We start from the raw sequence: 26,849 nt of genomic DNA on the forward strand, positions 1-26,849 counted from the left end.
TTCCTAGGAAGGATTCAAGAACCAAACTATTCCTATGCCTCTGACTTTTAACCTAAGTCCAACTAATACTGTCAGATTTGAATTTGTGCCCCATGTGTGTGCTTGGTTTGCTAGGTGGCACCTAGAACAGACTGTACATTGCAGTCTCTGGACTGGATATGTTGCTTCTCCTCCCAATCTCCACCTCTGTTTTTGAATATCAAGGCAGAAAATTGAAGCATTGCTAATTACAAGCTGGAAGGAACTTTTAAACTCTGAAAATTAATGCATTTATCTGAAATCCTCCTTGGAATTCAGATTATTTCCTCATATCTCAAGAAAGAGTAACCATCTCTTTCCTGTAGGTCAATGTGTATGAATTAATCTAAATCCATGTGACAAATTATATGAGATGGAGCTGAACAAAAAAATCGTAAATCTATGCTGACCAGGCATATTTTCAAAAAAAAAAAAAGGCTTAAAATAACCTGCTTAGTAAATTAATACAAAGCCTTTGACATCATAGGTGCTTCAGACTAACATCCATGGAGCTGGTAAAATGGAAGTTTGTCATCCTGACTATTAAATGGAAGAAAGGTCAGAGGAATTAATTAAGCAAATATATAGCAAGCCTGACCTAGCAGTCATTAGAAACTCAAATCAATGGGTATTTGTCTTGCAGGACAAAACCATTACTGCTTACAGTAACATTAAAGAACTGTGGACTTGGACCAAGTAGATAGAAATCTATTTTGGAAGGCTTTTCTTCCTAGCACAGGACCTTTTCAAGAGCATTTAACCGGACTTTTCCATTTTGGAACTGAATGGTAAATTCTATCCCACAGTGACTGAGACCACAGCCTCATATAACCCCTTCAGTAGCATTTTCCCTAAACAAGAGCCAGTTTGTCACTGTCTGACCTTATTACTATGAAAGCCAGAGTTCATGTACCAAAAAGAGAACTCCCCGGGATAAGCCTTTGGCCAGAGTTGCAACAAGTTCTGTTTTAAGTTTCAAACTCCAGTGATGTTAGTAAATGACAAAACCAGCCTTAGCTCCTGAGATGCACTGAAGTTCACGAATGGCAGTTCTTTCATTGCCATACCTCAGAAGCTGGAGTTCCATACTCTTATTTGGGAGACATACAATAAATAATATCAATACCAATGGACTTGCACGTGCATTTTCAGCCTTATTTTGCATCTTGGTGAGGTGTTGCTGGCAGTTTTGATCATGTAGGATCGTGTCTACGGTGTCTCTGAACCCTTTCCAAGGATGGCAGTCATCTCCAGGCTCCTGAAAGAGCAGAGTATCCTGCTTTTATTGCTCATTTTATCACAGGCTGCTCTTAGGTCAGTGAATGATTTCTCTGTGTATTTAACAGGACACAACACTGGTAACTGCCATTAGGTATTTCAAGTGCTAATCTTTTAAGAAGAAAAACTATTTAGCTTTCAGATTCATTTGCTTATACCCTAAATGTTGCAGGACTCTAATTGTAGATATAGTTCACCAAATGCTGGACTTCGTGACAATAATGCAATCTGGGAACATTTCAATGGAAGCACTGAGCAATAACTGGGAATAAAACTTCTCCCTGGTCGATGTGGTTCAGCTGTAGATAGATAAGACCATGTGCTTTGGATATTCCCTATGCATTTTGCTTCAGCGGTTCCCTTCCTGTTGTTTTGATTTATTTTTTTTTTCTGGTATAAACTTAACATAAGACAGTGCTGTGCAAACTTGATAACCTCAAGGAATTATTTGGGACACAGTGATCTAGGCATAATTCTGTCCTCATTTATCCCCATAAACAACAAAGTCCATAAATCACCTTCCATCTGCTTTGGCATGCAGTGGCACTCAGGAAAATGCAATGCAGAGCTCTCCATCATGCAAATGTAGGCTGGGACCCTGTGACCAGTTAAGTCAGCAACATGAAGGCTTGCTTCCAAACAGCAAGCAGAGAAAACCACAAGAGGAAATCTTGATTCCTCCTTCCTTTCTTATTTTTATTTTCGTGTATATAAAAAACCCCAAACAAACCAAATCACACAAAACAATGCACGTACATACTAGAGCATCTATCTATTGATCTACCTCTGCCTTAAAACCATCCTTTTCCTCTTTTGACACACTCTGAGGTTGGTGAATTTTATGAATCCTCTCTTAAAATATGGGAGAACTGAGCTCTGTATAACGCCAGCTTTTTTTTGGGGGGGGAGGGTGGAGGGGAGTGGTGGTGGTGTGGGGTTTTTAAGAGAAAAATATTTTTAAGGGTTTGACTCTGGATACCTAAGTGATTCTCCATTCTGTCCAGAAAGTTTAAAGTCAAAACTGTAATATTTGGCTGTTAATGCAGCAAATTAGGTGAGCAGGGTGTTGTACTGCTGCGATTTGAGCACTTTGGAACTGCTGAGGCATGTTAAAATACTTTGATACCATTTGATGAATAATAAATGTATTTATTATTGCTATGCCACTCAAGCAGGGAAAACAACATCAGCTTGCATGGAAATATGTCAGCAACTGCTATGCAGCAAAGAGAAGTTGATTATATACAAATCTTTCCTGTGGCTGGCTTAGAAATGTTTTCTTGAGTGCCTTTTGCTCATAATTTCTTCCAATTTGCAAAGGAGAATTTTGGTTTTCCCTCTTTGCATGCACTTGCACTTCCTTGCCTTTTTTTAGTTCCAGCAACTGGAAACTATTCCTTCATCCTTCTTTTCTGTAACCTGGTGAAAAAGTGCTTTTATTCCTTCACAATTTCCTTTTCTAAACAGCAGCCAGCAAGGACTTTATGGAGCAGTGATTTTCGCAGCACCCTTTCAGTGTCCCTGTAGTTGTTCTGCTGTACAAGCAAATGCAGCATATTTTGAGAAGGATCAAAATTACCCCAGGTTTTCTGCTCTGTGCTCATGCTAGTGTTTTAAACATAGCTTCTCAGAAAGTTACTGAGATCTAGAAGTACACAAAAAAAGAGATATATGGAATTATCTTCTCCATTTTGATGTGATTGTTATTCATTCAAACACATTCTCACCCACTAAACGTGTTTTTTTACAAGACCTTTACTAGTTATTTAACACCCTGCTTGCCAATTTGTTTACGGGCTCAATAAGTGACATGTTAATCAAATACAAGTTTATATTAGCCAGAGCTGTGGAGGGAAATAAAGTAAAGTGCTAATACAACCAGAAGAACCTATAAGAATAGAAATCAAAATTTTTGCCAAGAAAATCTGTTTAGAACTAGAATTCATCCTTCATACTTAGTTCTTGAAATCAGGGGCAAACTCATTAAGATAATCTTACAAGGAGATTAAATGAAAAAAAAAAAGCAATAGCCCATATTATATGAGAAAAGTAAAAAAAAAAGTGTAGAAACTTGATGGTCCTCCTCCTTTTTCCTCTGATATGAGCTGTGGTTAGAACACTGACTGATTTTTTTTTATTTCATGATAGTACAAATATGGGAGATCCTGGTTAAGAAAGCTTAATTCTGATTTCGTTTATGTTACTAAGTAGTGGATCAGACCTTGCTTTCCTCATGTTTGGTCTTCTAATATTATTCCTTATTTTAAAATTCTCTTTGATTTGGCTTTCAAGGTATAGAATATGCTCAACAGCAGCAGTGACATGGCACTGACATGTACTCTGGAGGACTGGCATAGGCATTTGAAGCCTTGTTTGCAGCTGCTCCTGTTTTCTCATCTCTCTTACAGCAGCATTGAGCAAAAATCCATTCTTTTAGACAGAAATGCTTTAATAATGGAGGAAAAACAAAGGTTTAGAATAGAAAGCTGTTGTTTGCTGCTATGAAGTAAGGTGGGAGACTAAATAATAGATCATGCACAGGAAAGGTTCAAAATTAATCTAATCACTCAAAAATGCTGAAGGAACAGCCGCTCTTATTTTCCCCTGCTGGTTACTACTCTGTTTTATGGCTTAAACTGCTCTAAAAAATGCTGACTTTCTCTATGCCGTAGAACTTCCAAATATTTCAGAAAAGTGCTATTGGGCAGTTGTGTAATAAAATTAACGTCTGCTTGCAATCATATATCCTGCTGCTGTCCAAAGATCCTCTTCTCTCAGGACACCCAGTGAATTTAATAGAGCTGGGGAAGAAATTTTTCTTTTCCTGATCAATCTTATCACATTTTCCAGACATTCAATGGGTAGGACACTTTGTTGGATCATATGATGAAGAGGGGAAAGAACAAGGAAAATTTTGTGGCCAAGGAACTGGGACTCTAGTTTGATGCTTTATTCCTTCCAATACAGCCCTTTCCTCCCTGAGGAATAGGACACCTTGATGGTGCTGCTCTAACTCCAGGGTAAGGCAATCCTGGTTTTCTTGCAGAAAACAGATTTGAAATGCCATATCAACTGTATTTGGTTATTGCCTATGATCCTTGCCCAGAGAAACAGAGATGGCAGTCCTTTGAGAGGTTCCCAGGGCTTCTCTGCCTCTTCCTCCCCATTTCTGAGGAGTTACCTGGAGTTATTACCTGTCGTGTGATTTTTCAGTTAAGGTTCTGTAACACCATCTACCTTGCAGCTGAAAAGATGCTTTCAGCTGATGCTGAGCCATTTGAGGAGCTCTATGTGCCTCCAAACAAGGCCACTTGGCCCATCTCAAATCTGGCCACTTCACTACCCTGGACATGCACAGACTCTGTGTCCTCCAGACGTGCCGTTCCCGTGCTTGCCATTGATTAATGTCCAGGATCTCCTTAGAACAGACCTAACCACGGTGTGAACTATTTTACATATCATGAAACTAGTATGAGCAGATGTGACTTGCAAGTGGAGGAAGAAAGAAAGTGTTGAAAGTAACAGGTTTTTTTTAAAGGAATAAAAAACAGTAGGTGAGGCAGCACGAATTCCTGTAGTTTATTGTTTTTTCTTTGCAGGGTGACTTGCTCCATTGCCTCCTATTATGTTTACTAATGGGTAGCTTAAATTGTCAGTTAAGCTACCTCTCAATATAGCCAGAGGTTTTAAAGTAGGAACATAAGGAGATTACAGGAACAAATTGTCAGGAGAAAAGAAAGCTAAAGACAACGGTTCTGATCCTTACGCAAATAATGAACAAGACTTTCTTTACACAGAGCATCCCATTCTTACCAAATCCAACAGATAAAATTCTGCTAAAGTGCCAGTGTTATTTCCTTCTCTGATATTAATTTTAAAAAACTGCTGCAGGCATGGATGTTTTGCAGATACTTGCTTAAGATACAAATAGTTGTCCACATGTAAATAAGAAAATACAATATTTTCCTTGCTGGGAGATGGAAAATCACTTGGAAAATTCTTCTGCACTGTGTCCAAAATATCAGCAAAGCATTTGTGTACTTGAGTGTCCCAAGGCAATGTTCTGAGAATGATGCCAACCAGCATTGATTTTCATTTCAGAATGATTCCTTAAAAAAACTATTTTCGTTTGAACAACCAAAAGAAGGCATGAATTATTCCCTTTCTCAACATTTCCATGTGCTCCTTCTCTGACAAGTACCCACATAAAAGCTTTATCTTTGGGGGGTGAGTAGTAGGGCACACAGAAAATCACAGGTTAGTACAAAAATGGTGGAGTGGATTTTTCAGCATGTGTGTGTTTTCGGACAGCCTCTAACGTTCCCCTCCCCACACTGGTGGTCACTTAATCCCTACACCTGAGAAGGGTGGGCTTCAAGACCACTACAAGTTCAGCTGGCTCAGTTAGACCTGGGATTACCCCTTTGTGACATTAAAATGTCAAAAATTTATGCACCAACCTTGCCAAATCTCTCTCTGTCCTCTGCTTAGAAAGCATTGACTCCACAAAACCTCCTCTTAGATGCCAAGTTCATTTATTTCAACTCCTGTTCTGGAGTTGGCTTCCAAACAGACTCCACAGCAGTTTGCTACAGCACTTGTTTCCAGTTGGCCAAGTTTGAAGTGCACTGGAAAGGCTCATGTTTCCTGAAGATGAAAAAGTTTCTCTTTACTTCATTCACCTGAAAAAGTGGCTTTCAAAGCTGTGTCAGAGCTATTCCTAGCAAAGTTCATGTTGATGTGTTTCAGTTATTGCTATCACATAACACATAACGTGGCCGTAACTGCAGATGGGGTAGGGAACTTTTTATCAGCTTATTACTTCCAATATAGTAGGGTTATGTTGCCAACACAGCGAGCAACCAAGGTCATGTATCTTTAAAATTTACCTCTTGTCGTCTGAGACAGAGTAATAGACTGCTTATGAGCTCTCAGTCCATCTCGGAAAACCAAATAAGTTTAAATCACTAAATCACAGAGTTCATAAAAAAAGCTCAGCCTGGGTTGGTTGCACCTGTGGTTTCCTTGCACAGCCAGTCTGTCACATTCAGTCTTAACCTAATTCCTGTGATTTTAGCTTAAAAAGAATTCAGTGTGGTTCTCTGTTGCCAAACTGCCCAGTGAAGTCACTGGAGCACATAGAAATGATTTTGAGGGTGGCATGTTTACATATTCACTTTAATTTTGAATCTATGGGGCCAGGTTGCTATGGTAACAATGGTACCTGTGGTGTAGATAAATGGTGATTCTGATCCTTCATGTTTACAAGTGATGGGAAGGCTGATAAGTTCCACCTACACACGTACAGCATGTCCAGATGTTTGAAACCCAGGGAAGTATCACAGAACAATTCATTCCGTGCCCAGTACATGGATACTTCAGCATTAACCACAAGGAAAAAAAAAAGAAACCTAACAGACAGTTGAGGTATTTTCTTATGAACAGTGTCTGCTTGATTAAATGTCACCTGAAAACATAACATCACTTTTAAAGCTAGATCCCAGCTGCAGGGGAAGCAGAAGAAAGCTGTTCTGTTGAGTCAGACAGCAGGTTTTGGTGCAATCTCTGCTGTATTTAATCTGTACTCCCCTTGCCCACGAGCTGGGGCAGAGAGCAGTGCTCGTAAGGTACTATTGCTTCAGGTCTACAAGCTCCAGGAGGGAAGTTCAGAGTATTGAAAACAGAAGAGGAATAGAAAAGCTCTGAGTGTTCTTTGTTTCAGGAGAAACTTAGTCTATTCCTTTCATAATGTGGACAAATGCTACAAAAAGTTTGTGTTGTTTGTGAGTTCCAGTGGCTCTCAAGTCCTTCCTAGTTGCCTGTTTAGTGGGCAGCTTGTGGAAACCCCAAAGATGAAGCCAAAGGTTTGCATCTGCATGTGTGTACATGTACACAACTATATAATAAATGCCCTCTCTATATTTTACTTTTATTCAACCCCTTACTCTTACAGCCGGTGATGGTTTCTGTATGAATTGTGCTTCTTAACAGCCAGACAGTGTCCTTTTGAATCAGTCATGGTGTCATGGGGTAGTTTTGGAGACAAATACTGATATCAGCCATTCCCTGACTCGTTGCTGTACAAGTCTGTCCAGAAAGCTTGAAATGAAGCGGTGTATGAGCATTCCTCTTCCCGTGGCTGCTGCTGAAATGCTCAGCTGCTTTGGCAAGACAGACAGGTGTATTCAGCTGGGACCCATTCAGGTGACACGCTGCTTTTTCTCTTAGATTAAAGACAATAAATGCTTTAGCACTAAATACAGCTTAAGGAAACTTCATGTGGATATATGCTTCTTGCATTTTCCTTCCAAATTGTGACTTACTGGGGGTTTTTTGGGGTTTTGCTTCTTTTAGAGAATCTGCTTCATTTGTATGCACTTAGTATTTCTTACCAAAATCTCAGGTTTACAGGGATTATACAAAGTAAATGCTTAAAAAAAAAAAAAGATAAATTCCCTTGCTGCTTTTCTCTACATTTTGAGATCTAAGGATGTCTAAAGGGCTTTTTAAATCAAATCCCAGGCTATAGAGTACTATACAAAACACCCTCCCTAGGCACAGTATTTCTTCATGAGAAAAGTTATTCCATCTACTTAAATTCCATCTGTAACCAAATTTTATTTGTGCCTGTATTATGCTTCCATTTGTCTTCTAACATATTATTTCCTTTGTTCTACACATAATTTAAATCAAAACACTATTAGGAAACAACAGGATGGTAAATAAATTAATTGTCTACAACAGTCCCATTATGAATCTTTAATGTATGTGCAAGGACTTGGGCAAATAAAGGCCCTGAGGAGAGCTGGGTGTTTGCACAGCAGGGGCTGCTCACCATGGCCAGGGTTTGCAAGGTCACGATCTCCTGCACTTCTTTTTTCCTGCACCACAAGCAGCAGAACTTTTGCAAATGCCAAGTGGCTGTAGATTACCAAAAATACTGTCAACATACCTTCCATAGAAGTCTCTTAGGTTCTGATACAAAGTCAGTGGGAGTCTCCTCATTGCCTTCCATGGATTTGGGATCAACACCCAAAGCAGAAGGCAGCTGGAGAAAAACTCCTTTACAGATGCAATTATGGGTTCTTTTTTTTTTTTTTTTTTTTTAACTTCCTATTAGCAACCTGTTCCCCATTCTCCAGGCAATTCTTAAAAGAGTTCATTACTAAGATCTGGCAGGAAGTGAAAGCAGGTGTTTTCAAACAGGAGAATCTGCTTCTTCCCAGAAAATACCCATGGTGAACATGGAGATGAGAATTGTAAATGTTGTAACGGTGTGACAGAGTCTGAATGGGAGAGAATAAAATGCTGGTCAACTTCAGTGTGCTGACCAAATACAGCACATGAAAAGAGCAAGGGGAGATCTTTCTGAATACTTTTGCAGCTGAACAAGGATTGGATCAGCTTTATTTGTGTATTTTCTTTCTGGCTGCCTTTTGCTTGCAACTTGCAAAACTGCAGTGATGATATCGTGAACTCAGAGGCAGAATATAATCCAGAAAACACTATTTTCTGGTGGTTTGCTGATGCAGACAGTAGAAAATCTCTCAATTTGTCTTCCTAGGAAACATTTCCACTGGCTGTAAGACACAAAGATGGGCATGTAAAATCGTAAACAAACAGCAAAAAAGAAAGCAACGTTTTGTAAAATTGTGATTCTATATATAGGGGTTATCTAACTTTTAGCCATGTGTGATTTTCATACGCAGTGATGCTTTTGAAGCTCAGCTGAAGTTACTGTGCAAGGATATAAAATTCCTTTTTCCAAAATGCTCTCATATGCTTCTAGATGAAATTTTTGAAGCATAAATCCTAAAGAATCCCCCAAAATAGAAGACAAAATGAATGCAAGGTTTATTTTTTTCACAGTTCAGGCTTTTTGATTTGGTTTATTTGAGTTTCATGACTTTGAGTAGTTATGATTTGTCATTATTTGGACTTCTAATAGTGGGAGATGCTTTCCTGACAAATCTTGCTGACAAAAATTGGCTCCTTCTGTGTTGAGAGCTAAGATTTCCTCTTCTTTTCAGTGCTGCTGTTTTTTGAAGTCTCTGATGTGGCTTCTGGTTCTCACAGGATTTTCAAAAATCACTTCCCTGGAAGTGTTCAAAGCCAGGTTGGATGGAGCCTTGAGTAACCTGATCTAGTGGAAGGTGACCCTGCATGTGGCAGGAAGGGGGATTAAGGCCCCTTTGATCCCAAACCATTCTGTGATTCTAGGATGGATCTCCTCCTAGCTGAGCAATGTTCAGACTGAGGGTGAATTCTAAACTAAGCTGGTGAAAATCCAGAAAAATTCTGCAACATATGGTGTGTTATGGTTATTTGGTAAGAAGTCATAGATATATTGGTGATGCCGACAAAGGGAGTGGGAGCTTGAGTTTGAATATGGAAACAAAATTGGCTGGTGACACCAGCTACTTTAGACTGGTTTATAATACAAACTGAATGTGATGCAGCACATTCTCCAGCAATCATGAAATCAATCAGACAGGGCAGGGAGAGAAATGGGAGGCTTTCCCACCAGATAATTTAAATTTGCTTGAGCGTGGGGTTCCTTACAGCCATCAGCGCTGATTGAAAGTCTAAAGTAAAGCTTTGAAGGAAAACCTGTGATTTATGATAAAAAGAAATATGTAATTCTGTGTTTCTAGCAGAAGAAATGTGAGCATCTGTGTTTTCAACAACTTTCTGTCTCATTTCTTCATCTTTCCCTCTGAAGAGAATACCAACTGACAAAGGGGATATGATGTTCTTCCTGTCTAGGAATCTCTCTGGCTGACTACCATGAATTCAGAGTATACATGGATAGGACCCCTAGAGGTTTTGTCTCCCAGAACTGGACAAAATAGATTTGAAACTCAAATGCCAAAATAATGCTGAGAAAAGGTGTGTGTCTCTGCAGCCATTGTTTAAGTACACTCTTGTTTAGTTCACATGCTGTTCCCTTTGTATTTGCATTCAAAATGAATGAAAACATTAATAAATGTTCCATGAAATAACTCCTGAAGATTCAGAGCTGAGCAAATGGCATTTGGAGTTTCTTCTGGATGTTTCAGTGAAAATCAGATATCTGATTTGTAGTTTGTTACTGATGATCAAGTTTGTCAGAATACATATTTTCATAGCCTTATTTTAAAGTTCAACATTCTGAATTATCCTCCAAAAAGCCAGATGCCAGAATTCTTGCCTAAAGCTTTAAGAAACAGATATAGGAGGTGGTGGAATCATAGACCGGTTCTTCTGTGTCTTCTGGAGGTCAGCTGCCTTACCAGGTGCACTTTGAAGGTACCTTGCAAATTATAGAGTGTGATCTTTCTAATTCTGCATGGTTTTTGGGTGCATATCTATACCTTTTGAACAACACTTGAAAAAGGCAGGTACGTTGTTTTTTGCTCCTGTTTAAAACAACAGCTCAGGTAGCAGGCTTTAGGAAGTTCTCAATCTTAGTCCTTTAATCCTCTTTGAATACTATTGCACTGCTGCTTTACTCACAGTGGGTTCTGGGGTTTGTGTGGGTGTGGAAAGTGAAGTGAGTCATTGTGGCAAAAGAAATATCCTGAATTGTAGCTATTACAGAGTATTAAGCAATTGCCCTTGGTAAGAAGTGATAGTAGAAAATAATAGCATATTCATTTTGTTGTTAAAAATGGACTGTCTAACCATATATCTGAAAATCTCAATTAAAGTCAATCTTGATGCTCACAGTAGATAAGTATAATGAAGATTCTAAGAGATCTGCTTTCATACATATGAATAAAATAATTACTATGCAGCATATCTAAGTAGTTGACGCCATCAGAAAGTCTACCCTTGAACAGCAAGAAAGGAAGAAAATGTCCTTTCTTTTGTAGTCAGAAAGAAAGTCTTGACTATGTATGTGGCACATTTTGGACGTCACTAGCTGTAAGATATATTTCTTTATAAACATGACAGCTCTACTAAGGATGGTACAAATATTCCCCGCTCTTGTACAAACACAGCTAAACTCATCTCTTTGAGAATGTGCCGAGTGTCGTATCTTTTAATGTAACATCGTCTGCGCCGTTGGTTCCTGGTGCAACTGTGACACACGTTTTCACTGTGCTTTGAAATTATGCAGCATGTTTATCAACCCACTGTATATTCCTTTATGCAGTTTTGTACGGGAAGTTGTGTCTCTTGTACTTGAATGACACGATGGTGCAGTCGTATTTCATACTGTCAGGGAATGTTGTCAGTGCTTCTACACAGTAAAACCTGGTAGAAATACAGTGATGCAAATTAAAGTAGTTGAGGTGACTACAGATGTTAAGCAACTACTCTTCATTAATTAAATTCACTTGCTACTCATTACTGGCAGTATAGGATTAAATTAGTAAACTTCCCTTTGTGTGTATCTCTCCGAGGCTGCAATGCAATAAAAGGAACTTGACTTCCAAGGAAAAGCTCCTGCCAGTGTTACTTACAGACAAGATGAAGAAGTGAAAACGTTTGTTTGCCAACATACTTACTCTAGACTGGGAAATTAGATTTTATTCCTAATGTACTCCATTTTACATTTGACATGAACAATAATATTTAGCAAATAATTCTGAGGTTCCAGTTCAGGAAACACATTTTGATTAGAGACTCAGAATTGCATGAAGGCATAATCTTTCTTTTTGTCTGGTGATTTTCATTATAAATCCAATGTTTTTCCAACATCCAACTCTTATTTGCATTTCTTTTCCTCTCCCACTTTTTTTCCTCAGAGAAAATAATTTGAAAACAGTAGCTTGTCAAATTACTGGAATTAGTTTACCTGAAAATATCTGATGATAATGTCATCAAAGCTGTGTGTTCTGAGCATATTCTAGGTAAAATCCCTGCTGTTTCCTCATGACAGATAAACCAACACTAGGTTAATAATGGTCAGTCAGAGATATCTTATAATAAATCCTCCTATGTTCCAAATTCTTTACTGGTTTTACTGGATATCTAGATGGAGAAAACAGGAACAGATGAGACACACACAGATTGTGAACCTGTGACTGGAAAAACTGCACTAATTCTAGGTTCAGGTCCTTGAAGGAGAGCAACTATAACACCTACTAAATGCCCATAAACAGTCAGGGAGAAGCTGGGATTAGAGAAAAAAGGAAGAGGGGAGCAGATCAGATTGAGATGTGATTCTCCCTCCTTGTAGATTTGTCCATCTTCAAAGTTGTACAGCTAATGAAGAATAATTATCGCTTATTAATTGCTCATTAGCTTAACAATTGCAATTCAATAGCACCATATGTCACAAGACTTCTCTTAGGCAAAAATAAGAAAATTCTCTTGACTGCAGCATCAGAGGAAATAGCTCTTAGCAGCACCTGAGCATCAATCCTGAGGAGAAAAGACTCCAAGACACGCAAGTTCCACAGGAGTGAAAAGGTGCCAGAACTTCCAGGGTGTTTCTTGGTGCCATTATCTGTGCCTGGGACTCAACATTACACACATCTTCAGCAGCATGTCTGCAAAAACTCTTCCAGCAGAAGCTGAACTTCACTTGTCTAACTGCTGAGAATTACCCCTTCAAATATAGTGCCACTACAAATTTTGCTCAAAGCTAAAATGACAGATATATCAGAGAAATTTTTTTCATTATGTTAAGACTTCCTATAAGTTTCACAATAGTTTACAATAACTCAATAAACCCTAACTTTAAAACAAAAATTGAGTTGGAAAATCAAAGACTGTTTTCGTTAGTGCTCCTTTACAGGAGACTGATGACTATTTAATATTGACATTTGACTGAACAGCAAGAAAAAGATCCCTAACTTTTGGCAGTTGTGTGCTCTGCTCTCTTAAAAATTTAGCATACAATGCCTTAAAGTGTTAAATATGCCTGAAGCCCAAAATGGCAGTGAGGCTCAAGCCAGGCAGTTATCCTAAAGCCAGAGCCTCATAAGTCACTGAAGAAGCTGTATCAGGAAACCAGAGGAGTGAAGCTTGGTTTTAGTTCCTAAATAATAGAACAAAAACTGCATGGTTAAATTTGCTTTAAATGCTGCAGTTTCTTCCAAATTACTGCTCAAATGCTAATTTTGCAAACACTTTCAAACTATGTAAAAATCCCTCTTCATATAAAACCAAACTTTAAATCATGCTTTTCCTCTCCTACTCAGTACAAACAGAAAGCTGCTGCTGCAGAGTACAGAAACAGAACATCTGAATCTGAAGAAAGCCACAGCTATGCTATGATAAAGTACTGCTTACAAACATTTCTCTACTAAAAAACCATCTGCAATTTCAGACCACAGTGAACAATTTACCACAAGCTAGAAATTAGCCATATGTGCTGAAGTGAAATAAAAGTATTATCCATCACTGAGGCACTCGTTCACATAGTTTCAATGTACAATTTAGCATTATCCAAAGGCACAGCCCCTGTAAATCCAGTATTAGAGTACCAGTACAAAAAATAGTTTGCACCCAAGCACAGGAAGCATGCTGCATGATTCAGAAGGAGAACACAAATGTCTGCTGACATTAAGTTATTAAGCACCATCTCTGAAAAAACACTGTCAAACATGACCATAGAAAAAACCTACAAAGAGAGCAGTATTAGTTCAGCACAGGACACACAAGCAAGTGCTCCCCTGCAACACCCACACATGCACACAAAGCAAACCATACGATCCCTGTCACTGCATATTGACTCGATCCCTTCACTTCATTTAAAAACAACAACAACAAAAAATCATGCAGCCCTGACACTGCTCCCAGACTGGAGGTTGTCTCTCTCCCAGCAGAAGCTGCAAGGTTTCAGCTCCTGATTAGCCCGGGGAACCGGTGCCTGCTGCAATATCCCAGTCACTTACTGCATTGCTTTTCAGCGGAGCGAAAGTGGCTGCTCTTCCCGGGCACACATGGCTCGCTCAGCCGGAGGGTTCTCTATTCAGCACAATTCAGCTCCAAAGTCTCTGCATGTGGAGGGGAATTGTCTCTGCTCTGTATTGGGGGTTTCTGGCTGCAGTGGCTGCTCACCCTATCCATTGCCTCTGGTGTATGCTAAGTAAGCAATCCCCTGGGTCTTCATAACGAAAGGATGAAGAGTCACAGCTTTCGAGAGCAGATAAGGTGTTCTGCCGAGAGCCTCTGTGCTTCCATGGCATTTTAAAGGCAAAGGGGCTGGGGATGCTTCATCTTGCTTTACAGTTCTCTATCGAGCAAGTTGTCGTATTCTGTAACTTACAGTCGAATTCGCAGCTGAACCCTAATTTTTTTGTTTCAGAAAGAGCTCAAGTTAGCATTACAAATTCAAGCCAATGCATTTTTTAAATGCTGAGGAACACTTTCAAATGAACTAAATCTTCTGTTTTTCAGAAGTACAAGTGAAGGGGAGGGGTTTCCTAGCTCTGAAACGGACTGTACCAGCCCTGCTGGATACAGTCAAAAAGTAGTAGCCTAAAACTTCACAGATTTTAACATCCCAGATATAACAGGCTCAAAGCATTGCTCCAGTCTTGAAGGAGGGACTGTCACCCTTGTCCATTGTCTGCAGAGTGTCTGACACTGTATGGGGGGTCCTGCATGCAGACAAGGTAGAAATAATGAGCAGCAATAATAAGGAGGCAGAATGAGCAAGAGTCACAGTGAATAATTTCTCATTAGGGATCCTAATCTTTCACTGCACGGAGGTGTTTGACTCTGTGCCTTTGGGAAGCAGTGGGGGAATTGCACTTGCTTTCCCTGTAACCGGCTGGAGTGAGGTGTAGGACGGGCAGATTTGTGAAGCCGAACTGCCGCCCTCTACCACCCTGACCTTCAAGGGACTCACAGGAGAAAAGCCCCATTCTGGGGCTCTGCTTACCTGTTACCCAGGCCTGCTAATGCTAATTGTGCCTAACCATGCATGGCAAACCTGTGAAAACAAATTCATTGCAGTCCTGCGGGCAAAAGTGAGATACTTTCTCCACTTAGGCACCCCCAAGAGGTAACACAGCACAGTCATTACTAAACATTTCCAAAGAATTAGGTGCTGTGTAAGGTGTCGATTAGGGCCCCCAGGGCTCTTGGGCAGGGGAAATTTTCTCTGCCACTGGAGGGAACATTAAGACATCATGAGAACAGCAGCAGCTTCGAGTTGGTGAGAGAAGGTTTTGACCCCTTTAGCAATGGCTTTGAGCATCCCCGGGGGCTGATTATCCTTTCAGATAGCACGGGGAAATCCCAGCCACCAAACCAGTGTGGATAATAAATTTTGCAGGACTATTAATTGGATCCTTTAGAAAAAGGGCAGTCAAGGACAGACATCTAGAAAGAGGCCATCATGTCTTTTTTCCTTTGGAAAGTATTTTATTACCTGGAATTTCTGTACAAATGCAGCTTTCTACAATACCCTTCAGCATCGTTGGTCCTGTACCTATTGTTTACTGTGCTGTAACTTCTCCCTGTGTAAATGCCAAAGATACTCAGTCTTCCTGCCTGACAGATGTTACTGGAAAGGTGCTGCTTTGCACTTTCCCAAAAATAACAACTCAGAAGAGAGGGGAAACCAGCACATATTGGTGTCAGTGCCCATGGGTTCCTATGATTTGTGAAGACATTCCCATAGTAGAAAAACTGACCTTTTTTTCTCACCCTTGTGCTCACAACAGTGTTTAGCACCTCAAGGTAACAAATTTGTTGAGTCATAGAAAGTAAGAACCAACAATGCTGCCTCGAATTTTAAGTTTGTTTTATACAGTAATTATGTATTATGTGCACATCTTAACTTTTAAAATGCAGACAAGGCACAGTCCCTGTCCCAAAGAGTATCCAATGAAGTCAGGCAAAATGATGCAGACATGTAACAACCAGGATTGCCAGGGGACAGCCTTGCTGCAAGCAAAGCAGGAAAACATGGATGGATTTGGGAGCCACAGCACTGGTAGCAGAAACAATTAACTCACACTGAAGGATCTCAGCTTTTATAGGACCCTGTAGAAAGGAGCTCCAATTCTTCTCTTTATTCCTCCCTCACCTTTTTGGAGTATATTGATCCTTCTAGTAAGTCCATTTACTTTCCTTGGTTGGGGGATAAGCTATAATGGATTTCTTTGAAGTATGAGTTGGACAAAAATAATCAAGTCAGCAGCATAATTAGGTGTGGACCTTTTTAACATTCCAGGAGACACCAGCCCTGGCCATGGGCAGATAAGTAGTCATTCTAACAAGCATAATAATCTCATGTTCTGGAGCTGTGGTGAGGGAAGGATTATAGGTTGCAATGGATCATTTTCCTCTGGTTTTCTGGGCTCCCTGCCTCAGTTCAATAACACAGAAACTCTGCTATGCTAACACATCACTTTACTTTCTGCTGGTTAACAGTATTTTAAACCCTGAAAACAAAGAACCAAGCAACTGATTTACTGGGGACGAGGCACAAAGGACAACAGCATTGACTCAAAGCCTCTAGGAGACATTTAAAATTTAAAAGCACAGTTGTGCCCCCACCCAAAACCCCCACAAGACCAAAAGAAACCCCAAACTGTCTATGTGGTCATTTCAATAAAAAATAAATATATTGTGAAATAACTGTCACATTTAAGGAACAGATCAATAAATAGCCTGGGAGTGTGGGGCTGTCAGTTTGTTGTTGTGTGGGGAGGTAACAGTGACTAAGAAATAGTATTGCACAAGATGATTTAACTGAGGAGATTTTCCAAGCCAGCCACAGAGTATATTGTATTCACAAACTACAATAAAGGAGAATTGAATTTTAGCCTTCCTGTTAGAGAAATATAAAGGATTTATAATTGATGCTGGAGGTGTAATATTGAGGAGAGCCATAGAGTGCAGAGTCCTTGCCTGTGAGAAAAGTAAACTAGTCCATGTATGAATTTATGTTTATTGTAAATTTATTTTTTTTTTCGTCATGAATACATAAAGATTTACATAGTAACACTTAAAAGAATTTGGGAGCACCCTGGGTATGCCTTTACTGAGCTAGCATTACAGGTTAATTCTGGTTGTGTTTAATATTCCTAGAAATAGCCTGGGATAACTTGTGTGCAGCAAGATGAAGAGCATGGCCTGCACAGTGGGAAGCTGAGCTGGAGGCCAATGTCTGCAGGAAGATCACGTTGTCACTTCTCTTTCAGGTGGGGAAGAGAAAAATGGGGAGAAAGACACTGAGCAAACACTTATCACGTCACTTTAGTCATCAGAGGACTCAGAGAGTACAACTTCAGGTTACAAGCCAAGGGTGCTTTGTGCCTCCTTCCAAAGTTAGGCAAAAGATCATTCTTTTTCCTTACTTATTTAAATAAATTATGTAATTCAAATTTGAATTATTCTCTTGCTTCGTCATCTTTCAGCTGACTCTGTGGTCAGCTGCTCACTGTGACTTATAGAAATCAAGGACTAGAAGAAGGATTTCCTTGCTGCACATCATCTCGTGGTGGCAATTAGAGGAAAATAACTATAAAAAATAGACATTTGCACATTGAGTTAGGACAATAATCGTTTTTTTGATGTGTAAGATCAGATTTGCATACACACTGAATTAAACTTGTCATGGTTGAACTGTGTTTAATATGTGAGATGGACACCAATTCACAGTGATACCACTAATGATCTGCATGCTGTTATTCCAGAATAATTTGACCTAAGTTGAATGACAAATGTCTTAATTTTCAACATAAGCATATAACTACAAACGAATCATTTAGGACTCTGCTTTAAACACATATCTTTACTTATTTCAGATGAATTTTCCTGAATATGCCTATGTAGTCAGACAAAAGTGGATGTATGGGAGTAATGTTTGTCTCCTCTAGGAGGACATTCTCAAATCTTTCTTAAACTGATTTCATTCTGTTCCATTTGAGATATTACAGTTTGTGAAGATGAGGAGAAAATGGAACTGAGTATTTAGTCAGCAAAGCATCTCACTTGAATTAGAGATGTGCTTTCTAATTTAATGGGACACTTAACTGTGGGAATCAATATCTTAATTAGCTAATATTTTTCTCTTAAATTAGCAGATTGCATAGTCTTCTATAACCTGTTTCAGCTTTTCTTCTTGAGTTTCTCTTGGTGCTCTTACTCTTATTGACATGCTACAAATAAAATGTGTTATTTAATTCACAACTTTTCATCCATAATGTTTTCCAGTTCATGAGTCCAACTTTACTTTCCTTACCCTTTCCAAATGGTTGTTATGTCTCAGATCAAGAATGAGAGAAAGTCCCCCTCTCACAGGGGAAAATCCAGGTATGTCCCCAGTTTGAAAGTGGGATCATGGAATCTGAACTTGGTCTAACAGAATATTTAAGATCAATTTACAAAAATTGTAGTCCCTGTGCCCAAAAATGCATTAGACCCTTCAGAGTTGATGAGAAGGCAAGCTCAGCCCTAAAAAAACCCCTTGAGTTTGGCAAAGGCATTTGCTCTGAGGGGATATGGGAAGCTACAGTTTTGTATTTCAGGATGAGGGGAAAAAGAGCAAAGTGTTCCTGAGGAAAGCAGCTGATGTGAATGGAAAGGCATGCAGACAGCCCCGACTGTCCATGAGATCAGAGAATGTCTTTTCTCCAAACACATTTTGCATTTGGATCTTGCCAATGAAATTTTTGGACAACCGACTGATATTAAATTCTGGCTTTTGTGTTCATTTTGGAGGTGGTTTTGACTTGAAAAGAGATAATCATAGGTTGGAGGGTAGTTTATGTGGTGCAGTTTTGACTTTGACAACATAGGGGTGAGAACTTGAGGTGGTTGTGGCAAGAGACTGGAACTACTGAGAGCCCTGAACAGCAGCTGAGGAGAGGGATGTGGGAAGACAGTGGTTTAGCTGCCTCTTGGACGTACTGAAGAAAAAGGAAAGTGAGACCTGGAGACTACGAACAAACCCCAGTTCCAGCTATCCCAGACTGTACCAGGAGAGAGGCTGGGAATTCACAGCTCTGATATAGGTTATGAGATAAAGCCAGGACAGGTGACTGGTCTCTTATTGCTCTTCTGTGATGGTTATTTATTGAGCAGCAGTGAGAGATAATGAAGTTCCTTTCCCATTTGAACATTGTTAATTCTACCCATCAAACCTCCTTTGGTATTGAAAATTTAGAGGAATAAAACAAATTATTTTTATGTAGCCAGTTCCCAAAAGCCTCCAAGAGAATGAAAGTTGAACGGGATCTTCTGGGAAATATTTTTTTCTCTTTCTCCTGTGTCTTTGGGGAAGTGTGTGATCTGATGAGCTCCTTATCTGTGCATCTTTATTCTTATTCTCTTCAGGGCTGAAGTCAAACACTCAAAAGGTTGGGTCAAAAGAATTGCAATAGTGGAGAAAGTAATCTGGCTGAAAATTAATGATTTAGCAAAATGGGTCTTTTATGCAGCCAGTTTCTACAAAGAGAAAGGCAAGTACTGTGCCTGTGCTGTCCCATTACTGTTCTCCTGACTTAATTTAGTCAGGAGCTGGGATGAGAAAGGAATTTGGCTCTGTGGGTCCATAATGCTCTCCAAGGCTGTCTGACATGGGTAGTTGTGGTCTTGTGCAAGTAATGCTTTAAAGAATCTACTAAGAAATGTTTAGAAGCAGCACCTGTGAGTAATTTTTGTAGCCCAGAGTTGCTCCAGGAAAGAAATGGATTGCTCCCTGTCTTTACAGTTTGCCTGTGATGGGGTTGGGAGTGCTGAGCAGAGAGTTAACAAGCCCTCCTGACAGCAGGGAGATCTTGTTACTTCTCAGAAACTGTGCTCAGTCTCTCGGTGGAGCTGAGTCAAAATGAGTGTGGTTCCTACTCTTGGAGGTTGGTGACCTGGGACTTATGCAAAGTTACAGTGATGGAAAGGACTCGTCTGTCATTTCAGATGATGTCTGAGGGCAGACCCAGACTATTAGAATTTCTTTCAACACATGAATTTTAGCTTATTAGCTAATGTCTGGATACATCAAGTGGTTAATAGGTGGGTGTGAATCTGCACTTAATGCTTTGTATTAAGCAACAACTTAAAACTTGTGAATTAAGATGTCTAGGGAACAAAACTAAATCAAAAAATAATTACAGCAAGTTAGGCCTTCTTAAGAGATGGGAACACTCTCCAACCAAAAATAGGTTATTAAAGGATGGATCATAAGACTGTGGGTAATAGGATCATACATTACAGCTGGCTCCCTTCAAGTGTTTGCCATTGTGCATGGCATGTATCCCTTGGAACAGCATGCAGGTAAAATATGCATCATATCTGGAATGTGTAAGTCATAGATGAGGAATAACAGCTATGAATGATCTCATTCAGCTGGGTGTAATTTTCAGATTATGTTGTTACTCAACATCACAAGACATTTATGACTGGGAGAACTGAAATGAAAATATGGACTTGGAACAAAAAATGGTTCATCATGCCAAATTAAAGTAATTGGGGTTTTTTGTTTGGTTTTGGTTTTGGTTTTGGTTTTTTTTGTTAAAGAGCAAGTCATGCATTCCTGCTGTGGGTGCTTTGGGGTTTCTGTGCAGGAAATAGGCACCTTGCTGCAGTTCAGAGAGCTGCAGGGAAAATATCTTCAAAGAATATAAACCTTCCAGTATGTCCTATTGCCAAAGGGAATATATATAGGCATGTTGAGTTGAGAAATGGTCTGAAAACATCTCAAAAAAATCCCTAAAAGTCAGACTGTTGCTCCCTTTATCTCAGCATGAAGTGAGGAAGAAAAGAATTATTTGCTAGGGTGTGGATTAAGAAAAGATTGAAAATGTCTGAGAGATGTTACGATTCCCTTTTGTACATAGATAACATTCCTTAAGAAGTGGTGAGAATGTGACATTAGTCATATAAATTGATGTCTATTGGAAAATGTTCTTTGTCTCCATTCAAAATTACCTTCAAAAAAGATTTGTGTTCATGTTTTTACACACCTGGTCTTCATCACAAAGGAGAAGAAATTCCCACCTGCACACAGTCCCCTCCTGAGGTTTTGATTGATGTTTAGGACCAAACACTATACAAATGATAACCAGTCCTCAAGACCCCAGATTTCCTTTGCTGATGTAAAAAGCATACCTAGGATCCAAATGGAGAAATCATAACCCCCAAACTGACTGGTTGTTTTGGAATTGCCCTTTCTGGAGGAGCAATGAAGCCAGGAACTGGCCTTGAGTTAGTGAGCTGAGAGGTGAAGGGCCTTGGGTGGGACATGTCTGTTTTGCTGTCATAGTCCCGTTCCTTCTCTAGAGCATATTTTGGCCCTATGAAAGGCAGCTCTTGCATGCTTAGAATTTTTTTCATTAGAAAAAATAATTTTCCAGGCTTACCCTCTGTGATTTCCAAGGGGTGTTGTAAAATAGTATGCCAAGCCCAATTTAGACAAGAACTATTATCTCTGAGGTTTTCTAGCTGATGTGCTTGGTAAGATGGTAGTTAAATTGCACCTGTGGGCTTATTATCCAGCCACACCACAGACCTCACTGTGAGCCTGAGATGAAGCTGCATGAGTAGGATTTTTATTTCACTCTTGTACCTGCTATATATTAGTCTGTTCTATAAGTCAGTGCTTGATTTGGCACAGATGATCAGCTCTGATTAGAGCTCCAGATGTAGAGGGAAGAGCAAAGTTACCCCTAGATCTTGATTTATCCACTACATGTATCTTCTTATAAAACATTATGGCCTTAAAAATTACCAGGCAGTGTAGGGAAAAGCTGCATTAAGATAATGAGTTTTCTGAGAGATGCAGCTCATGCTTTAGGACTTCACTCATTGCACTGTCATAGCAAACGATGCAAGAAAACTTTCAGTTACTAGTTCAAATAAAATCAGCTCAGCTTGGTGACAAAATAAATCAACCTCAGGCCTCGGGCATATGACGAACAACAATTCCAGTTGAGACCTCCATTTCTTTCTGATGAGACTGTCAAACATTATTAAAAAATCATGAACACAATTTTTTTCTGTAAACAAAGAACACTTCATTATAATATCTGCCAGCTGATCTTCTATGCCCAGCATATATCAGCAATGAAAATTAAATGCCTTTCCTTGAAAAATAAAATAGAAGGTGGAAGTAACTGAATGTAGGAGGTTTTTTACATACACGGAAGGTCCTGGTTACATAGCCTGTACATTTATTCTGCTGCAAGCATCTTTTTTAATCAAAATAAATCTCTGTTTCTCAGCTGTTAAGGCAAAAAGCTCTACTCCAGTAAAACTGAGCTCAATTATAACAGTTCATTACAGCAAACAAAAAGCTCAGTTCCCTAGAGAAGAATAACATTAAGAATGACGAGTTGTTTGCTGTTTTATTACCAAACGTCTGTGAATGGCTCAGTACTGAACAAATTTCTTTTAATTTTTGGTCATATTAGGATTATCTGTCCTTTACTAAAATAGATTTTAGATCTCTGCCACAAATTGAAAGACCAGAAAACAACCCTTCTAGATCTCAGCCTTGTTATTGTAACACAATGCCTTCTAGGGTTTTGAGCTTTTGGTTTTATAGTGACCTGCAACTTCTTTTGACATTTGAAAATATAATTAGCATTTGTTATTTATTTAGTCCTGCTAAATATGTCAGTATAAAGAAAATACAGGGAAAAAAATGAGCCCTATCTCAGTTGAGTGTGAGAGTGTTGCCAGCCCAACTGATGGAAATTTTCATGGAAATCCCTTTGCAGACTTTCTCATTCACTATTCAGCTAAAAAGGGAATCAGAGTTCATTCTGACATATTCTGAAGAGCCTTTCACACCAGTAATAACAACTTTTCTTTCTTTCTGCTACTCATTCCACACCGATGGATTTTTTTCATCAACTGCCAGGGGAAAAGAGAATTAATTCCTCTCAATGAGTCCCACTGTCCGGGATAATCTGAAGACATAGGACTGACTTTTCCTCAAGGGTATCCCAAAATCCATTTCCACATCCTATGCCAAATGTTGCTCGAGGGAAAGCCTTCAAAGGCTGGAAGAAGACTTTTCCCTACCATAGCATCAGTGCACAGATATGGTCCTGAAGCTCTGTAAGTGCTGTAGTTCTCATCCACATCTTTTGCATCAAGAGAGCCACGTTTCATTCCTTCTGCCACAGGACAGCCACACTTCATTCCTCCTACTGCCGCTGTGCTCACAAGTTCACACTGTCTCGCACTCACCCACTCACTCTTCAGTGGATTAACAATGACATTCTTCTTGGAAAGAACGTGTTCTCCAGAAGCTCATGACTGCAACGTGTGGCTGTTTATAAATACCAGCATGTTGAATGGTTTTCCTGCATTGCAAAGGAACATTTCCTAATTCTGCAACGGGATACTGCATTTTATCCAGCAGTTGGATGTTTTGTCTGGGTGGATTTTGCAGTGGCTCCAAAAGTTTCTTACAAAGTACCACAAAACCTCCTGCTGTTGCAATTCCACCTCAATGCTAAATCAGAAGAAAACTGTTACCCTTGCACCAAGTATGAGGAGAGCCCCAGACTTCAGCGGAAGTTGACACTGGATGGATCCAGGCTACTTTAGGAAGGCCTTCTCTTAATGTTTCACCTTGTTAGCAGTGACTGAGGACACAGGCATATTCAAGGTTGCAAAAGACATAAAAGATTTTAATAGAGTGTTACGTGGGCCTGAACAGAATAGAATTGCTGACAGCTGTTGCAGCCCTATCTCCTCTTTTGTTCCCACTGCAGCTTTCTGTAGCATTGTGCCCTAGGTGTTCAACATCCAACTTTGCTGTTGGTACATGACAGCTGCTAAATCTGACATGCACACTGACAAAAGCTAAATTTTCCCAGAAAACTGGAAATGCATTTGTGAGTTACCTTTCCTCTTCCAGGTACTTATGCCTATTTTCTTAAGCATAAGAATTTCTTATTTTCTTTTAAGTATATGTCATTTTTACTGTAAGTAGCACAAGTGTGGAATTAGGCAAAGAAGTAAGATGCAGTGTTTTCTGTTTTCAGTGCATTGCTCTATCCACAAATAGTATATTTTAGGAAGTCTCGAAAAATATTTTTCCATTTTCTGCTAGAAGGCTTCTCTTTTATTCAGTTCCCACCATTTTTTAAAAGGAATCAAAAAAAGTAAGAAACCTCAGGCTATAGTGGAAAAATATTCTTAGTACAAAATGGTTTATAAAAAGAAATGGTATGAAAATATGAGTTGGAGGGGACAAGAAAAGAAAGATAACTAGAAAATATTAAACAAAGGGACAATCTTAGCGAGTGAATATACCAGGCATGAAAGCTCTGGCTGCTAGGAATTTTTGGAAGGAAGATGCTTGTTTATACAATACCTCAGGACAACTCATCTACTCCCTCACCTCCCTATTCATGTGAATAGCTGAGAAGACCTATGAAGGAAAGCAAATTCAAGAGCTGGACACACTGTGGCACAGAAGCCTTTACCACCACTGATCTAACCCATAAATCTGGGAATTGTTTGTATAATGTTCTAGATAACTGATCTTAACTCCTGTGGTTTGGAGAACCAGGGGAATTAAGTGTACTGTTTTCATGAAGAGTTTATATGCTTCAGCCTGTGCATGTGAAGATTATTTATAGAGTTAAGTCCAAGAAAGCTGTTTAGTCTGGGAGAAGATGGAAACCAATGGTCAACAGAACAGTGATCAAGACATGATACCTGGGGTAAACAACTTCAAGGGAGTTAAAAATAACAATAACTCAATAATCAGTCAGGAAAATGCTATTTTGCAGGCCCCGGGCAGTTACACAGCTGGCTTGCCAAGTCTGAGAGCCTGGAGATCAAAAAGAATATGAATCTTAAAAGGACTGCATTGGAACTAGAAAGGAGGGATGAGCTGTGAGCAATTGCCTGGGGATGAGAGGAAGACTCTGAAAAAGGAAGGGAATGCAGCTGAGCCCAATGATGGAGATAACTGAACTGACTGGGAAAATGTGGGCTGAAACTCACCCCTGCACAGGGCTTATTTCAGCAGCAGGTGGAAGTAAGTCCTGGTGCACCTGGGCATATTGTAACTAGAGATATCTGATTACCATAAGGATTTGCACTGATAATGTCTTCTGATAGACTTTGGTTTTCAGTGGACGAGGAAGAGGGCAAACTAAAACTGCATTTTGGAGCTGATATTCCCTTCTAGTTTAGAATTCACCTTTTTCTGTGCTAATATTTCCCTGCATTAGCCAGACTGTACTTTCTATGCAGTGGAGACATTTCTTGTCAGCTCTACTTAAAAGGATCTGTAGAGTGCTAATGTCTTTGTTCAGCAAGTAATGTTCATCAAGTTACCACATACTTACCAGCTCCAGTAATAGCTGGTGTTTCTGTCCATTATTGGCTGGTGGAAAAAGAAAAGTCTTCAAGATATGCTTAAATCCTAAATGAAATAATATATTTCATTCAAACTGTCTGGAAAGTAAGTGCCTTTAGGTTGAACTTTCCTGAAAAACACATTTTGTTTGAACATGATTGTGACATATTTTGCTTTCCCTTCCTTTTTTTCCTCTTTTTCTTTCTTTCCTCTAACACTGCTCCTGAGCAATACAGGTTAAGACAAGCCATACTCAGCCCTTTGGTAAATCATGATCATCCACATGCAGCACTTCTCTGCAGTTAACATCACATCTCCAAACTCTCCTGGCAATTATATTCAAAACCAGGAAGGTTTTATACTGAAAACAGAAGCTTGTTGAGACAATAGCATGTAAGTACAAGCACTGTCTACGTGGGATGAGAGTTTATGTTTGGAATGACTCTTTTCTCTTTGAAGCCTTGAAAACCTTAATAAATATTTTGGAAGCTGTTTCTCTGGCTGGGGTTTGTTTGAGATTTTTTTGAAATTTCATTGTGCCTGCTTCCCACCCCATCCCACAGATCTGTGTTGTCTATCTGTTACGGCTCGTCAGCTGAAGGCTCCATGGAGCAAGGATTGTCATTATCTTCATGTTTCAGTGAGCTGGCCACCACATGCTACAGAAATATTTGCTATAAAACAATAACGACAGCTCATCCAAGTGGCATTCACCTAAGTACAGAATTATTGCTTTTGAATTTGGAATTTCTTGTTCAGATCTTCAGGAAAATACTACTTTTTCTGAGAGGAAATCCCTCTGCAGTACCAGAGCCTTAGCCCACAGCAGAACAGGGACCATTAGAGTGACTTCCATGTTGGAGTATGTGCAGCTGGAAAACAAACCCCTGAATATGCTTCTATCCAGTTTGCTGTGCAGTAGGCTACAGACCTTATGGTGTAGTTGGGTCCATTCTCTCTCTCCTCAATAAAATGGATGTTGTGTTACAGGCACACATCTGCCCCAGTTTGTGCCAATGTGGGCTCAATGTCCAGGTCCACCCACGGACTGATGTTAGCACGGAGTACTGAGCAATGCAGAAGCTTGGGTTTTTCCATCTCTGCAGAGAGCTAGCTTAATGTACCCATTGAAGATAAAGCTGTGCTGCTCAGGGCAGCAGGGGATTATAAAGTCTATCAGAAAGACTATGCCACAGAGTTTTCAGGGTGATGTATTATCCTTGTTCATCTGCCTCCTCGAAATTAACATCCACCTGAGCAACTCTCTGCATCTTGGCTAAAGGCCAACCATGTTCTCAGCCCAGGGCAGGGAAAAGGAAGGCTCAGGACTGCTCCC

The 26,849-nt window shown here is 39.6% G+C and overlaps 1 protein-coding gene across 2 annotated transcripts in view; it reads right to left on the reverse strand.

The window, feature by feature from the left end:
- Nucleotides 1-14,611, reverse strand: part of CTXND1 (cortexin domain containing 1) — a 34,954-nt gene extending 20,343 nt beyond the window's left edge. For both annotated transcript variants that reach the window (XM_027644670.1, XM_027644669.1), the window contains exon 1: nt 14,127-14,611. The gene's annotated coding sequence lies outside the window, so the exon portion shown is untranslated. The remainder of the gene's footprint in view (nt 1-14,126) is intronic.
- Between the last annotated feature and the right edge of the window lie 12,238 nt (nt 14,612-26,849).

The sequence above is a fragment of the Corapipo altera genome, unplaced genomic scaffold (genome assembly GCF_003945725.1).
Source record: "Corapipo altera isolate COAL_440 unplaced genomic scaffold, ASM394572v1 50, whole genome shotgun sequence".
In the NCBI taxonomy this organism is placed as follows: Eukaryota; Metazoa; Chordata; class Aves; order Passeriformes; family Pipridae; genus Corapipo; species Corapipo altera.